At 50.7% G+C, this 16,764-nt stretch overlaps 1 protein-coding gene across 11 annotated transcripts in view; it reads right to left on the bottom strand.

The window, feature by feature from the left end:
- trappc12 (trafficking protein particle complex subunit 12) overlaps positions 1-16,764 on the bottom strand; it is a 124,210-nt gene that overhangs the window by 95,568 nt on the left and 11,878 nt on the right. For 5 of the 11 annotated variants that reach the window (XM_072498680.1, XM_072498686.1, XM_072498690.1 and 2 more), the window contains exons 2-3: positions 3,447-3,529; positions 81-222 (exon numbers count right to left, since the gene is read on the bottom strand). The gene's annotated coding sequence lies outside the window, so the exon portion shown is untranslated. Of the gene's footprint in view, positions 1-80; positions 223-1,797; positions 1,851-3,446; positions 3,530-16,764 lie in introns of all 11 variants that reach the window. The other 6 variants (XM_072498685.1, XM_072498683.1, XM_072498681.1 and 3 more) reach the window with 3 other exon arrangements.

Here is a 16,764-nt window from a genome sequence, read left to right as displayed (position 1 = left end):
GGTAATTCTCCGAACCGGCGTGGGCTGAGAGAATCCCGCCCACTATCTAATCAATCTTACATGGTTCATTGTTGACTTACCTCTATCTCTGTCGGCTTCAGCCAAACTGGAGCAAGCCAAATCAAGATATACTTTCACAACTCAAGTAGAAGTGAAACAAGATGTTTGGCTTTTCTGGGACCAGGTTAAGCTGTTCCACAAAGCATAGCATCCATCTAATAGCTGTGGGGACAATCCAATTAATGCCCATTAATTAGTAACTGTGTCTTGAAGACAATGGATATTTACAGGTAAACAGAATTGGCTACACATGCAGCTACATTATGAATTGATAGTTTCTGTCCACATCTGTTGTGCATACCAGGATGAATTATGTTCAGAAAATGAATGACTGAAGAGTCTCTAACCATTTGCGTGTCGCGTTCACATAACTTTGTCACACAAATCATAAGACTAAACTCACTCTTGCAATCACAGGAAGTGAAGGGGCCCTTTGGCCCATCGAGTCTGCACCGATGCATGAAAAACACCTGAGCTCCTACCTAATCCCGTTTGCCAGCATTTGGCCCATAGCCTTGAACGTTATGACCTGTCAATTGCTCATCTAGGTACTTTTTAAAGGGTGTGAGGCAACCCGCCTCTACCACCCTCCCTGGCAGTGCATTCCAGACCGTCGCCACCCTCTGGGTAAAAGCGTTTTCCCTCAAAACCCCCTGCCCCTCACCTTGAACTTGTGTCCCCTCGTAACTGACCCTTCAACTAAGGGGTACAGCTGCTCCCTATCCACCCTGTCCATGCCTCTCAATCTTGTACACCTCGATCAGGTTACCCTCAGTGTTCTCTGCTCCAGCGAAGACAACCCAAGCCTATCCAACCTCTCGCCATAATGTCAATGTTCCACCCCAGGCAACATCCTGGTGAATCACCTCTGCACCCTCGCCAGTGCAATCACATCCTTCCTATAATGTGGCGACCAGTCAGGTCAGGAATAATCCCAATTTTGTTGTTTGTGTCTCTCAAAACAATTTTTACTCTTTTTTTTGGGGGGGGGGGGGGGGGGGGGAAAGGAGGAAAGACGCGAGGGTATTTTTAAATAGGTGGCACATTTTGAGCAATTTCTCATTCTTAACATTGTTTCTGTTACCAGCTGCAGAGCAAAAAGCAGATCCTAAGCAAGAGGGAGTTGTCAGCAGATTTTAGGGCCCCGCAGGAACCCAAGAAAGGCCTGAGACACCAACTCTCCAGTTAATAGATACAACACCCTTTATATATCTTCCAACTCTCCGAGAAACCCAAACAAAAACTAGGCATATTATTTTTATCCTGCCAACAAGGCAATTCTGATTCCATCACAAAAAAATTCTTGTAACACAAAGTACATACAAGCTTTTTTGCTACAAGGGAGAAAGCCTTAATGATCAGGAAATAGATTTCCCATAATTTCTGATATCAACAGGTTCAATTTCCAGGTGTAGTAATAACAAAACCTGCAATATTTATAGGGTAAAGTGCCGAGCAATACTTCCGCTCGTCAAGAAAAGTTTTTCAATGTACCAATAGCTCCAGAATCAAGCATTCACACCATTAACCTTAAACGCTTAACCTAATTATTTCACTTAAATTATTACAAGTATCCACCCCACTTCTGCTTAATTTCAATTTACTTCTTTATTTTGAGTTATAGCTCACTTCCCATTCATACTTTACCTGCTGCAAACGACAACAGCTAAAGAATATGAATTTCTAAATAATGCTGTGCACTTCAGAGAGGATTATGGACATATTTAATGCATTCACCTATCACCCTGCGCTTGCTGATGATATTGGCCCCTGGTCCAGCTCTGCCTGCACTTTAAAAAAAAGTATATTTATTAAAGTTTTATATTTTTGCAAACAACGCAACAAAAATTAGAAAATACATCGCAGTAAGTACAGCAAAAACGGTTCAACACACATGAATAGAAAAGATTCTCAGAGATAGGATCTATGCACATTTGGAAGTGAATGGTCTTATTAGTGACCGTTAGCATGGTTTTGTACGAGGGAGGTCATGTCTCACTAATTTGATTGAATTTTTTGAGGTGACAAAAATGATTGACGAGGGAAAGGCTGTGGATGTTATCTATATGGACTTTAGTAAAGCATTTGATAAGGTCCCTCACGGCAGGTTGGTGCAAAAGATTAGATCACATGGGGTCAAGGGTGAACTAGCTGGATGGATCCAGAACTGGCTTGGCCATAGAAGACAGAGGGTAGCAGTGGAAGGATGTTTTTCTGAATCGAGGTCTGTAACTAGTGGTGTTCCTCAAGGATCAGTTCTGGGACCTCTGCTCTTTGTAATATATATAAAAATGATTTGGAAGAAAACGTAGTGGGTCTGATAGCAAGTTTGCAGATGATACTAAGATTGCAGGAGTTGTGGATAGTGATGATGATTGTCAGAGAATACAACAGGATATAGATAGGCTGCAGATGGAACTTAACCCAGACAAATGTGAGGTGATCCATTTTGGTAGATCCAATTCAGGTGGGAGCTATAAAGTAAATGGCAGAACCATCAGGAGCATAGAGACACAGAGAGATCTGGTCCAGTGCAGGTCCAGATCCTCAAAAGTGGCAGCACAGGTGGAAATGGTGGTAAAGAAAGCATATGGCATGCTTGCCGTCATCGGACGAGGTACCGAGTATAAAAGCTCAAAAATTATGTTACAATTATATAGAACGTTGGTTAGGCCGCATTGGAATACTGTGTCCAATTCTGGTCACCGCACTGCCAGAAGGACATGGAGGCTTTGGAGAGATTTACCAGGATGTTGCCTGGTATGGAAGGTATCAGTTATGAGGCGAGATTGAATAAACTGGGACTGTTCTCCTTAGAGACAGAGGCTGAGGGGCGACCTGATAGAAGTTTATAAAATTATTAGGGGTATAGATAGGGTGAACAGTTGGAGGCTTTTTCTTAGGGCGAAAATGACAATTACAAGGGGGCACAAGTTCAAGGTGAGTGGGACAGGTTCAGTGGATATGTGTTTTTTCACACAGAGGGTGGTGGTGGCCTGGAATGTACTGCGAAGTGAGGTGATTGAGGCAGATACGTTAGTGACCGTTAAGACTTATCTGGATAGGCACATAAACAGACAGGGTACAGAAGAATACAGGTGGTTGGTCTAGATAGGACATGTGTTTGGTGCAAGCTTGGAGGGCCGAAGGGCCTGTTCTTGTGCTGTATTGTTCTTTGTTCTATAGAGAACAGTAAAACACCATTATATCTGGCTCGATACATTAGACAAAGCTGGACACCTCGATAACCCCATCAGACACCAAGGGAGAATCAGAATTAAGCCATGAAAACATGGTAAAATGCTGCACACCCTCCCACACAAGGTCTGATCGCAATTACCACGAGAGATCAGGATAAATTTTCCGTGCCATGTTCGGGGACGTACCAATATACAACTCCCTCCACTCCGGCAGCATCGAAGTCACCAATTATATACCACAGTCTCCTCTCCTCGGATACCAAACCCATCTGCAGAAAAGCAAACAAAGAAAATAAGCGAAACCCCGACTCTAAAGGGCAGTTACATACATAACCACACAACACAACTTGTACCAAGTCTCAGACCCAGTACAGAACCATCATCATTCCATACATTTGTAGAGAGGGCATGTTCAGATTATGATTAAGCCTCCACTGGGCAGCACGGTAGCACAGTGGTTAGCACTGCTGCCTCATGGCGCTGAGGTCCCAGGTTCGATCCGAACCCTGGGTCACTGTCCGTGTGGAGTTTGCACATTCTCCCCGTGTTTGCATGGGTTTCGCCCCCACAATCCAAAGATGTGCAGGGTAGGTGGATTGGCCACGCTAAATTGCCCCTTAATTGGAAAAAATGAATTGGGTAATCTAAATGTCTTTAAAAAAATGATTAAGCCTGCAGGCCTCCCAAGAAAAACAGGGAGAAAAAAAGAGCTAGAACTACCATAAATAAACCACAGGATAACCAAGGATCAGGGCCCAACCCTGGTTCAATACTTTCCTGGCGCATGCCGATCACCCCTTAATGAGGAAGAGAACAAGCTGCTCATTCAACCAAAAAAGTGTCCCATTCCCTGCAGGTCAAAAAGATATCAGCCAAAGTACAGGACTCAGCTCAACCCCAGGCCCCAGTGCACCAAAGAAGTAATAGCCAGCCTCTCAGGACATGCCTAATTTGCACCTTCAAGAATGGACAGCCCAAGCTCCAGGGGGCAACAGGATACCCCACAGCACGGACCTGGCCTCACCCAGCACCTCTCGACACAGGAATCACCACCCATTGGGCTGCCAGCACACCCCAGCACTCACAGCCCAGCTGGACCCGCAACTCTCCAACCACATCCAGGGCAGTACAGCACCCCCATTTGTACTGAAAAAGCCTGAACTGAGGAGACCGCATCACCAAAGAGAAGAATCACCAAGACAGCCAACAATTGGGCACCCTGGGAGGGGCCGATTTCCTCCTCCTTGGTACAACTAGGGGAATGTCCCCTGAACCATCGGACCAGACCAGTATTAGTAACAGCACCCTCATCACCCAAGTGAAGGAAGGAAAAAACCCCAAAGGGAAGAACACCCAAAATAATCCAAAGATATCACCCATCACTGCCTGCCATCACAGGAAGGATACCAAGAACAATCTCTCTTCCAACAGACCAACCAAGGATTACCAAAACCACCTCAGCGTGCGCCACCACTCATATCCTCCCATTCTAATAGCTTGAATATAAAAAACCCAGATGAAAAACTCCAACCTCAAGGGAAAGTTAGAAGGAACCCAGCACTGCCCAGCTTATCGATGGAGATAGGCATGGATTCTTAAATTTAAAAAAAAATTCAATCCCGGCCCTGGGTCACTGTCCGTGTGGAGTTTGCACATTCTCCCTTGTTTGCGTGGGTCTCACCCCCACAACCCCAAAAGACGTGCAGGGTAAATTGCCCCTTAATTGGGAAAAAAAATAATTGGATACTGTAAATTTGTTTTTAAAATAGTCCCTCCCTAAAATCAGCTAGTATATATCTAATTCCAGAATGGCAGCCAACAACCAACCCATAAACTGAGCATCATCCTAATTTGGGGTATATATAATGACATCTGCAAAACTTGGCAATAGTACAGTCACTTCTCCCGTCAAAGTCATTTATATATATTGTACATAATTGTGGCCCCAACATGGATCCCCGTGTCACTCCCCCAGTTACAGGATGCCATCTGGAAATGCCTCTCTTGTCCCACCTCTCTATCTTCTATCAGTTAGCCAATCCTCTATCCATGCTAATATACTACCTTCAGCACCATGGGCTATTCAGTAGCCTTTTGGCACCTCAACAACTGCCTTTTGAAAATCCAAGTATAGCTTTTGAAAATCCAAATATACAACATCGACTCTATCTGATTGATGCAGGTAGGGCAGTGGATGGTGTCTATATGGACTTCAGTAAGGCCTTTGACAAGGTCCCTCATGGTAGACTAGTACAAAAGGTGAAGTCACACGGGATCAGGGGTGAGCTGGCAAGGTGGATACAGAACTGGCTAGGTCATAGAAGGCAGAGAGTAGCAATGGAAGGATGCTTTTCTAATTGGAGGGCTGTGACCAGTGGTGTTCCACAGGGATCAGTGCTGGGACCTTTGCTGTTTGTAGTATATATAAATGATTTGGAGGAAAATGTAACTGGTCTGATTAGTAAGTTTGCAGATGACACAAAGGTTGGTGGAATTGCGGATAGCGATGAGGACTGTCAGAGGATACAGCAGGATTTAGATTGTTTGGAGACTTGGGCGGAGAGATGGCAGATGGAGTTTAATCCGGACAAATGTGAGGTAATGCATTTTGGAAGGTCTAATGCAGGTAGGGAATATACAGTGAATGGTAGAACCCTCAAGAGTATTGAAAGTCAGAGAGATCTAGGAGTACAGGTTCACAGGTCACTGAAAGGGGCAACACAGGTGGAGAAGGTAGTCAAGAAGGCATACGGCATGCTTGCCTTCATTGGCCGGGGCATTGAGTATAAAAATTGGCAAGTCATGTTGCAGCTGTATAGAACCTTAGTTAGGCCACACTTGGAGTATAGTGTTCAATTCTGGTCGCCACACTACCAGAAGGATGTGGAGGCTTTAGAGAGGGTGCAGAAGAGATTTACCAGAATGTTGCCTGGTATGGAGGGCATTAGCTAGGAGGAGCCGTTGAATAAACTCGATTTGTTCTCACTGGAACGAAGGAGGTTGCGGGGAGACCTGATAGAGGTCTACAAAATTATGAGGGGCATAGACAGAGTGGATAGTCAGAGGCTTTTCCCCAGGGTAGAGGGGTCAATTACTAGGGGGCATAGGTTTAAGGTGAGAGGGGCAAGGTTTAGAGTAGATGTACGAGGCAAGTTTTTTTACACAGAGGGTAGTGGGTGCCTGGAACTCGCTACCAGAGGAGGTGGTGGAAGCAGGGACGATAGTGACATTTAAGGGGCATCTTGACAAATACATGAATAGGATGGGAATAGAGGGATACGGACCCAGGAAGTCTAGAAGATTGTAGTTTAGTCGGGCAGCATGGTCGGCACGGGCTTGGAGGGCCGAAGGGCCTGTTCCCGTGCTGTACATTTCTTTGTTCTCTCACTAATATCTCCTCAAAGAATTCTAGCAAATTTGTCAGGCATGATTTCCCCTTCATGAAGCAATGCTGACTCTGCTTGATTATGTTATACATTTCTAAATGCTCTATTACATCCATTATAATGGACATTAACATTTTCCCAATGACTGAAGTTAAGCTAACTGGCCTCGTTATTGGTTTTTTTTCTCCCCCCCCCCTTTTTTGAATAAAGGTGTTACATTGGTAGTTTTCCAATCTTCTAGGAATTTTCCAGAATTTAAGGATTCTTGGAAGATTACTACCAGTGCATCTACTAACCCTGTAGCTACTTCTTTTAATATCCTGGGATACAACCCATTAAATCCAGGGGACTTATTGGCCCTTATTTCAGGCACTGGAGTATAAAAGTAAAGAGATGTTGCTGCAACTGTACAAGGTACAAGTGATGCCATATTTAGAATCCCGTTTACAGTTTTGGTCCCCTTATTTAAGGAAAGATGGATTATCATTGGAGACAGTATGGAGGAAGCTTATCAGGATGATCCCAGGTATGGAGGGACTGTGATATGAGGAAAGATTAAACAGGTTGGATCTGTACTAGAGTTCAGAAGAATAAGAAATGACACGATTGAAACGTATAAGATTCCTAGAGGGTTAGACAAATGTTTGGAGGATGTTCCACTCATGGGAGAATGCAGGGCCAGAGGCCGCAGTCACAGAATAAAGGGGTGCTCATTTAAGATGGATTTGAGGAAGAATTTTTTCTTTCAAAGTGTGGTGGATCTTTGGAATTCTTTATCCCAGGAATCTGTAGAGGTCGAGTCCTTGAATATTTTAAAGGCCAAGATCGATTGGTTTTTAATCAGTAGGGGAATTAAGGGTTACAGAGAGACAGCAAGAAAGTAGACTTAGTGAATGTTAGATTAGCCATGGTTTCATTGAACAGTAGATCAGGCGGAATGTTTCTATTTCTTCTGGTCTAACTATTCCAATCAACACTTTCTAAGATACAACTATTTTTTTAAAAAAGTTTCCAATAAAGGGGCAGTTTAGTGTGACCAATCCACCTACCTTGCACATCTTTGGGTTGTGGGGTGAAACCCATGCAGACACAGGGAGAATGTGCAAACTCCAAACGAACAGTGACCCAGGGCCGGGGTCAAACCCGGGTCTTCGGCACCGTGAGGCAGCTGTGCTAGCCGCTGTGCCAGTGTGCCGTGTCCCGGGATACTGGTTAACATATAAGCTTTTGAGTATATCATTCCGAGGTGAAGGTGATGCTGACAACCAAGTGGCTAGCTCAGTCACATAATGGCGCATGTAGGCGAGACTAGGTAGAGGTTGCCTTTGCACAAATTGGCCTTTTGACAAACTAGCAGTTTTCATAGTCACTCCTTGTACCAGGCCACTAATCATCAAATTTACTGAATTAAATTTCACAACCTAGCAATGTCGGATTTGAATCTCTGGGTAACTAGTACAGTACCTTACCAAGAGAAAAGTCTAAGTGTAAAGTTGCCATAGTACCAGGTGATCATAGGCTGGTTTCCCCTTTGAAGAGGTAGAGCTGACTGGTGATGATACAACCTGAGGACCACCACACCTCAGGCGAGGGCAAGGTTGAGAAGGCGGGGCTTCATGAATAACCTCAGCCAGTACCGTAACAAACACACTACTGTACCCAGTCTATGACCTTTACAAATATTAATCAGGCAATTCACTCTTCAATTTGTAATCTCCTAATTTCCCTGAAACATTTCAATCCACACAAATTTATTTCTTTTGCGGAATTGCATTTGAGTCAATAATTTAAATCAAATCCAATTCTGAAACAGAGCAAGGTGATAACAGTAAAATTCCACATAAATAATTCACAACACGGAGCTCCTGATATTTGGGCAGAATGCACCACTGAATGCCTAGGGCAGATGAAACCGAAGGTGGAAATCACTTTTGACTATTCATCTGCTGACTTGCTCGAGGAGGAAAATACTTGAAGATGGTTTAGAAACAAGTTTACTTGGCTGATCCCTGGGACGAAGGAGTTGTCTTAGAAGGAAATGAGCAGGTTGGGCCTATCCCCAGAGGTCAGAAGAATCAGAGATGGTCGTATTGAAGCTGTAATATCCCACAGGGGATCTACGGGGTGGGAATGATTATCTTCCCCGTGGCCCTTGTGGAGTACAAGCTCCCCTGCTAGGGGAATCTATATCAACCTCTGTATAAAAGGTCGACCAAAAGGCATTGAAAAGAACTGGAGCCCAGTAGGGATCTACCGGGTACATACTTAGTGTACATACTATGTTGTAAATAAAACTATGTTTCTTCATTTTACTCCATATGGACTCCCCGTGTCTTTATTAAACTGGCAAGAAGTAAACTGGTTGGCTGCCTACGCTGCGACCTGCTCAGCTGAGCCACCTCTCCAATTTTATGGACCCAGGTTTGGATTTACCATGCCTCTGTTTGTGCGGTTAGATGTATTTGATGCCAGTGTTGGACTGGAATGGGAGCCGGTTTAGCTCAGTTGGTTAGACAGCTGGTTTGTGATGCAGAGTGAGGCCAGCAGCGTGGGTCCAATTCTCCTACTGGCTGAGATTTTTCATGAAAGTACCGTGGGGCAGCACGGTAGCACAGTGGTTAGCACTATGACGTCACAGCGGCAGGGTCCCAGGTTCGATTCCCGTTTGGGTCACTGTCTGTGCGGAGTCCGCACGTTCTCCCCATGTCTGCGTGGGTTTCCTCCGGCTTCCATCCACAGTCCAAATATGTGCAGGTTAGGTGGATTGGCCATGCTAAATTGCCCTTAGGTTAGATGGGGTTGCTGGGTTATGGGGGTAAGGTCTTGAGTGGGATGCTCTTTCCAAGGGCCGGTGCAGACTCGATGGACTGAATGGCCTCCTTCTGCACTGTAAATTCTATAATTCTCTCAACTTACCCCTCAGGTAAAATCACCATCAGTCAGCTCTCCCCCTCAAAGGGGAAAGCAGCCTATGGTCATCTGGGATAAGGCAACTTCACCTTTTACCTGAAGACTGGAACCAATAAAGGATGCATTATTTCTTCTGGGCCAATATCACGGAGAACGAATGCCAGGCGGTCATACTATTGATGGCTTGTGGAGCGCATACATTCGGGGTGATCAGGAGTTTCACATGGCGACAGATTTGCAATTGTTTGACCAACACGTGGCACCTGTGTTGCAAAACTTTAACCCAATCCCGTCAGTGATCATTCAAAGATATTGGTTTAACACTGCGGAGAGGTCCCGCGGTGAGTCCGTCACGGAGTACGGATCACGGTTCCAAAAGATAGCAGAGTTCTTTGAGTATGGAACTGCTTTATCCCATATGCTCCACGATTGTTTGGTCTGCAGTATCAATAATATGAAAACAAGAAAGTGTTTGGGCGAAATCTCCCTGACCTTTCAGCAGGCATTGCAGATCTCCTTGTCCCAAGAAAGCACAAACTGCGACGTCTAAGAGATACAAAGGATAGAGGTGAACACCTTGGGGCGTCACGTGGTATTCCCACATCCCGTACCGAATGCTGCGACTCTGGGCAAAGAGCCGTCTGGCGAGACGTGCGACATCACCGGACCCGGCTGAAGATTCCGGCCATGTGCGAATCTAGACTAGGTGTACTTACAGGAGGGCCAGCGCTCCAGACATCTGTCGAGGTAGGCAGCATTCCTGGTGCCGGACTTTGCATCTGGGTGACCCAGAAGAGGCAGAGGATGAAGCGGAGATGCAGCTGAATTTTGGCAGCACCCAGGGGGTCTCGCTTCGTGTTCTGTTACAGGTGAATGGCCTTATGGTCAAATGGAGTTGGATACGGAAGCTGCCCTTTCTGTGATGGCACAGAGCACCTCTGATTTTATGAAACAAGGTGAACATACTTTGACTTTGGCTGACATGGCGGCTTGTTTGGGCACTTTTACGGGGGAACGACTGAATATTACAGTGTCCATCCGTACTCAGTTTTCTTCCCCTCACTTGTTGTGCGCCAGTTTGTCTTTCCCTCATTGAAGTTTACTTACACAAAGTGTGAGTCACAGAGGCCACAGGCCAAGAACATTTGCAGAACCTCGAGGCAGTGTTGAAGCATTTTTCAGAATATGGGGTTCGCCTGTGCCGCGCAAAGTGCATGTTTCACGTGAAAGGTGGTATATTTAGGGTATCGAGTGGACCGAGCCTGCCTGCATCGGGTCGCCCCACCCAGAGAGATGCCACAGAGCTTCGCTCTTTTCCTGGACGAGTAAATTACTTGGGCCGATTTATTCCAAATTTGGCAACACTCCTGGTCCCTCTTCACTTGCTCCTCAAGAAGCACCTGCCTTGGGAATGGAGCAAGGTCCAGGATGAGGTATTTAAGAAGGTGAAGCGGCGGTTATCCTCTTCGGGGGTGTTGATGCATTTTGACCTTTCTAAATCATTGTACATCACTTGCGATGCTTCGCTGTGTGGGATTGGGGCCGTTATGCCTCATCGGATGAGCGATGGCCGTGAACGTCTGATCGCCTTTGCCTTCTGGATGCTGGCTGTGGCAGAAAAGTGTGCTCCAGAAAAAGGTCTCGTGGTCATATTTGGCGCAAAACCATTTCATCAGTCTGTCTATGGCCATCATTTCTTTGTCACGCCCTTGGCGGACCTCTTCCGTGAAGACAAGGTGATCCCACCAATTGCGTCTGCAAGGATTCAGCACTAGGTTTGAGCACCATCCAGGGACCCAGACTGCACATGATGCGTTAAGTCGTCTTCCCCTGCAGACCAAATCCGCGAATCCCCCAGAACCAAGTAGTCGCGGTCAGAATTTTGTCAAACTCCTTGCCAGTCACTGCATTGCGCATGTGTGACTGGACGCAGACCGACCCCAAAGTGCATCTGATGCTAATCGGTGGGCAGCATTGACAGCTACCAGGGGTGTTGAAGGCTTTCTCCTCAAAATTCTTTGAGCTGACTGTGGAGGATGGTGTTCTCCTGTGGGACACGAGGGTTGTTGTTCTGGTCCAGGGCCAGGAAACTGTATAGGACCTTCACCACGGGCACCCCGGAGTGTCCAAGATGAAGCTACTCCTGGCGGCCGGGGTTAGACACATCTCGAGACGTTGGCCCAACACTGCTCCATTGTCAAGAGCACCAGAGCTCCCTGCGATGGCATCCCTGCACCCTAGGGAATGGCCAGGCTGCCCTTTGGCTCGCGTACATGCCAATTTCTCCAGTTCCTTCTTGGGTTCGATGTTTTTTGTTCTGGTATACGCCCACTCAATGTGGCTGGAGGTCCACAAGATGGCAACAATCACCTCCCGGGCAACTGATTACAACCATTTTACCACCCATTGAATCCCGGACGTGCTCGTAACCGATAACGGGGCTTCTTTCACAAGTGAAGAGTTTGTCGCTTTTGTGAAAAGAAACGGGATTCGCCATGTCTTCAGTGCCACATATCACCCAGCATCGAACAGCTTGGCAGAGAAGGCTGTGCAGACAGTTAAACGGGAGATCAAGAAACAGACGTAAGGGCTCGATGGACACCAGAATGGCATGACTTTTATTCTCATACCTGACCGCACTGCCACAGAAACCGGGGTGGCCCCCGCTGAGATGTTAATGAGTCGTAGGCTTCACACACGAATGAGGGCAGCATGGTGGTTAGCACAATCGCTTCACAGCTCCAGGGTCCCAGGTTCGATTCCCGGCTTGGGTCACTGTCTGTGCGGCGTCTGCACGTTCTCCCTGTGTGTGCGTGGGTTTCCTCCGGGTGCTCCGGTTTCCTCCCACAGTCCAAAGATGTGCAGGTTTGGTGGATTGGCCATGCTAAATTGCCCTTAGTGTCCAAAATTGCCCTTTGTGTTGGGTGGGGTTACTGGGTTATGGGGATAGGCTGGAGGTGTGGGCTTGGGTAGGGTGCTCTTTCCAAGAGCCAGTGCAGGCTCGATGGGCCGAATGGCCTCCTTCTGCATTGTAAATTCTATGAAATTCTACGAGTTTGATTCCTGACATCGGCGGCGTCACCAAGATTTGCAAGGGTGTTGCCCAGTTTGACGTCAACCTCTTACAACACTTCACAACGCAATGTTTGTTAACTTCAACGACAGTGCCCGCTGGCTCTCTGGGATTGTCATCCATCAAACAAAACCAGTCTCTTACCAGGTTCGGACCCTGGCGCAGCTGATGCGACGGCATTTGGATCACATTCGTTCACGGAGGTTACTCCCTCATGAGGTTCCTCGAAAGAAACCCGTCCTGAATCCTCTGGCTCCATTGCCGAACCAGCCTGCTGCGACACATCCAGGCTCTCTCGATGCTGACGTTCCTGACATTGTATCTTCCTACTCTGAAATGAGACACAGACCTCCGAGGTCCCGGACGCTGACTCTGTGGTTCCGCCTCCTGACAATCATCCACCGTGACATTCCTGCTGCAGACGTAGACGACTTTCACCAGCAAGGTAGGCGCTGACTGATCCAGTACATCAGTTGCACGCCGACCTGCCGGAGCTGAAGACTGTCCAACTTCCTCTGCCTGCTCCTCCTTCACTGCCTCATCAGTGGTCCTTGCAGAGTACGAGTCCCCCCCCCCTCCAAAGGTGGAGGTTCTCAGTCAGCTTCTGCATAAAAGGTCGGCCAGTAGGCCACCGACTAAAACAGGAGCCTGGTAGGGATCTAGCGAGTAATGTACATATCGTGTTGTAAATAAAGCTACGCTTCTTTATTTTGGTCAGTGTGGACTTCCCGTGTCCTTATTAAAGAAGAAAATAAGATTCTGAGGGTCCTTGACAGGAATGCGGAGAGAATATTCCCTCTTGTGGGGGAATCTACAACTATGGTGCAGTTTGAATAGAGGTCTCCCATTTAAGATGGAGTGAAGGGGTATTTCTACTCCCAATAGGTTGTTATTTGGTGAAATTATCTTCCACTTAGAGCAGTGGGTATTTGAATCTGTTCAAGGCTGTGTTAGTCATATTTCTAATCGACAAGGGAGTGAAGGATTATGGGTGGGGGGAGGGGAGGGGGGTGGACAGAAAAGTGGAGTTAAGGCCACAATCAGATCAGCCAGGATCTTATCGAATGCAGAGCAGACACGACAGGCCATGCCTGCTCCTATTCCTTATGATCCCACTACTGGTACCAACATACTTCCTGTGTTACTCGATAGAGAGAAATTCAGAAAACTAAAAACAAAATGGAGAGTGGAAGGGGAATATAAATCAGTACATTTGGCACATTACTCAATGCAGTAACACGCATGAGAAGTCAACACCTTACGTAATATAATGTATTAGTTTGTAACGCACATAGGTAACATTTCAAAATGGCACAACTGGCACTTCATGTCACAGCATCACTGTCAAACTAGGGAGAGAATTTTTTTTTTTACAAAAAAAGGTGAGAATTTAGACTCCAATTATTTGCTGAAATTTGGAGTATTATTTCAAATGTCGTCTGTTTGTGAAATCACGTGTTCAAAGGTCACCTCTCAGACTCTGCCCTGGGTCAATCAGTCCAGCATCTCCTCCTCAAACACACCCATAGGACTGCCAACCTAATCAACACGGGTATCTTCAGTAATATAAATAGTGGATCCAGTTCTGAAAGTCAGACCTCAGCTTTGAAGCCCCAGGGCTGTTTGAGGCAGGATTATGGAAACATAGCGCAAACTGAAAATGTCAAAATTGTATCGCAAGTGAATTTCTATCTGGAATGGGATAGATCAGCAAGTGTATTTAAGGTCAGGATGCCACTCGCTTATACTTCCCCAATTCCTACACACACCCAAGTGCCCGCCCACCTCCCATCACCAAAAGCAGTAGCAACTGACAGGCCAGGGTGGCCTACTACAGTGACCACCCCCACCTCACACTGGTCCAATTCCAGTTTGAAACTGCAGCTTCCAGCCCTGGTATATCAAGGGTAACATTCAATTAACATTGAACCGTCCTGTGATGGAGATGGTCTATATATGGGGGGGGGGGGAACGAAGGGGTCGGGGGGGATGACGACGAGGGGGTCAGGACGGGGGGGGGGGGGGAAACGGGGGATGAGGGGGTCGGGACTGGGGGGGGGGGGGAACGACACGAGGGGGTCGGGACGGGGGACGACGAGGAGGGGGTCGGGACGGGGACGACGAGGAGGGGGTCGGGACGGGGACGCCGAGGAGGGGGTCGGGACGGGGACGCCGAGGAGGGGGTCGGGACGGGGACGCCGAGGAGGGGGTCGGGACGGGGGACGCCGAGGAGGGGGTCGGGACGGGGACGCCGAGGAGGGGGTCGGGACGGGGACGCCGAGGAGGGGGTCGGGACGGGGACGCCGACGAGGGGGTCGGGACGGGGACGCCGACGAGGGGGTCGGGACGGGGACGCCGACGAGGGGGTCGGGACGGGGACGCCGACGAGGGGGTCGGGACGGGGACGCCGACGAGGGGGTCGGGACGGGGACGCCGACGAGGGGGTCGGGACGGGGACGCCGACGAGGGGGTCGGGACGGGGACGCCGACGAGGGGGTCGGGACGGGGACGCCGACGAGGGGGTCGGGACGGGGACGCCGACGAGGGGGTCGGGACGGGGACGCCGACGAGGGGGTCGGGACGGGGACGCCGACGAGGGGGTCGGGACGGGGACGCCGACGAGGGGGTCGGGACGGGGACGCCGACGAGGGGGTCGGGACGGGGACGCCGACGAGGGGGTCGGGACGGGGACGCCGACGAGGGGGTCGGGACGGGGACGCCGACGAGGGGGTCGGGACGGGGACGCCGACGAGGGGGTCGGGACGGGGACGCCGACGAGGGGGTCGGGACGGGGACGCCGACGAGGGGGTCGGGACGGGGACGCCGACGAGGGGGTCGGGACGGGGACGCCGACGAGGGGGTCGGGACGGGGACGCCGACGAGGGGGTCGGGACGGGGACGCCGACGAGGGGGTCGGGACGGGGACGCCGACGAGGGGGTCGGGACGGGGACGCCGACGAGGGGGTCGGGACGGGGACGCCGACGAGGGGGGTCGGGACGGGGACGCCGACGAGGGGGTCGGGACGGGGACGCCGACGAGGGGGTCGGGACGGGGACGCCGACGAGGGGGTCGGGACGGGGACGCCGACGAGGGGGTCGGGACGGGGACGCCGACGAGGGGGTCGGGACGGGGACGCCGACGAGGGGGTCGGGACGGGGACGCCGACGAGGGGGTCGGGACGGGGACGCCGACGAGGGGGTCGGGACGGGGACGCCGACGAGGGGGTCGGGACGGGGACGCCGACGAGGGGGTCGGGACGGGGACGCCGACGAGGGGGTCGGGACGGGGACGCCGACGAGGGGGTCGGGACGGGGACGCCGACGAGGGGGTCGGGACGGGGACGCCGATGAGGGGGTCGGGACGGGGACGCCGAGGAGGGGGTCGGGACGGGGACGCCGACGAGGGGGTCGGGACGGGGACGCCGACGAGGGGGTCGGGACGGGGGCGCCGACGAGGGGGTCGGGACGGGGACGCCGACGAGGGGGTCGGGACGGGGACGCCGACGAGGGGGTCGGGACGGGGACGCCGACGAGGGGGTCGGGACGGGGACGCCGACGAGGGGGTCGGGATGGGGGGGAACGAGGGGGTCGGGACGGGGGGGGAATGAGGGAGTCGGGACGGGGGGGGGAATGAGGGAGTCGGGACGGCATGCGACGAGGGAGTCGGGGGTCGGGACTGGGGGGTGTGGGGGGTCAGGACTGGGGGGGGGGGGGGAGGGGGGCCAGACAGGGGGGGGGGGTGAGGGGGCGAGACGGGGGAGGGGGTGTCGGGCCGGGGGGACAGGACCGGGGGGGACGGGGACGAGGGGGTCAGGACGGGGGCATGACGAATGGGTCAGGACCGGGGGAAGGGGGCGAGGGGGTCAGGACCGGGCGACGGGGGGACGAAGGGGTCAGGACGGGGGGACTGGGGGGACGACGAGGGGGTCAGGACGGGGACGACGACGAGGGGGTCGGGACGGGGACGCCGACGAGGGGGTCGAGACGGGGACGCCGACGAGGGGGTCGGGACGGGGACGCCGACGAGGGGGTCGGGACGGGGACGCCGACGAGGGGGTCGGGACGGGGACGCCGACGAGGGGGTCGGGACGGGGACGCCGACGAGGGGGTCGGGATGGGGGGGAACGAGGGGGTC

Source organism: Scyliorhinus torazame, chromosome 4 (assembly GCF_047496885.1).
Source record: "Scyliorhinus torazame isolate Kashiwa2021f chromosome 4, sScyTor2.1, whole genome shotgun sequence".
Lineage (NCBI taxonomy): Eukaryota > Metazoa > Chordata > Chondrichthyes > Carcharhiniformes > Scyliorhinidae > Scyliorhinus > Scyliorhinus torazame.
This window is presented reverse-complemented; position numbering and strand designations above follow the sequence as displayed.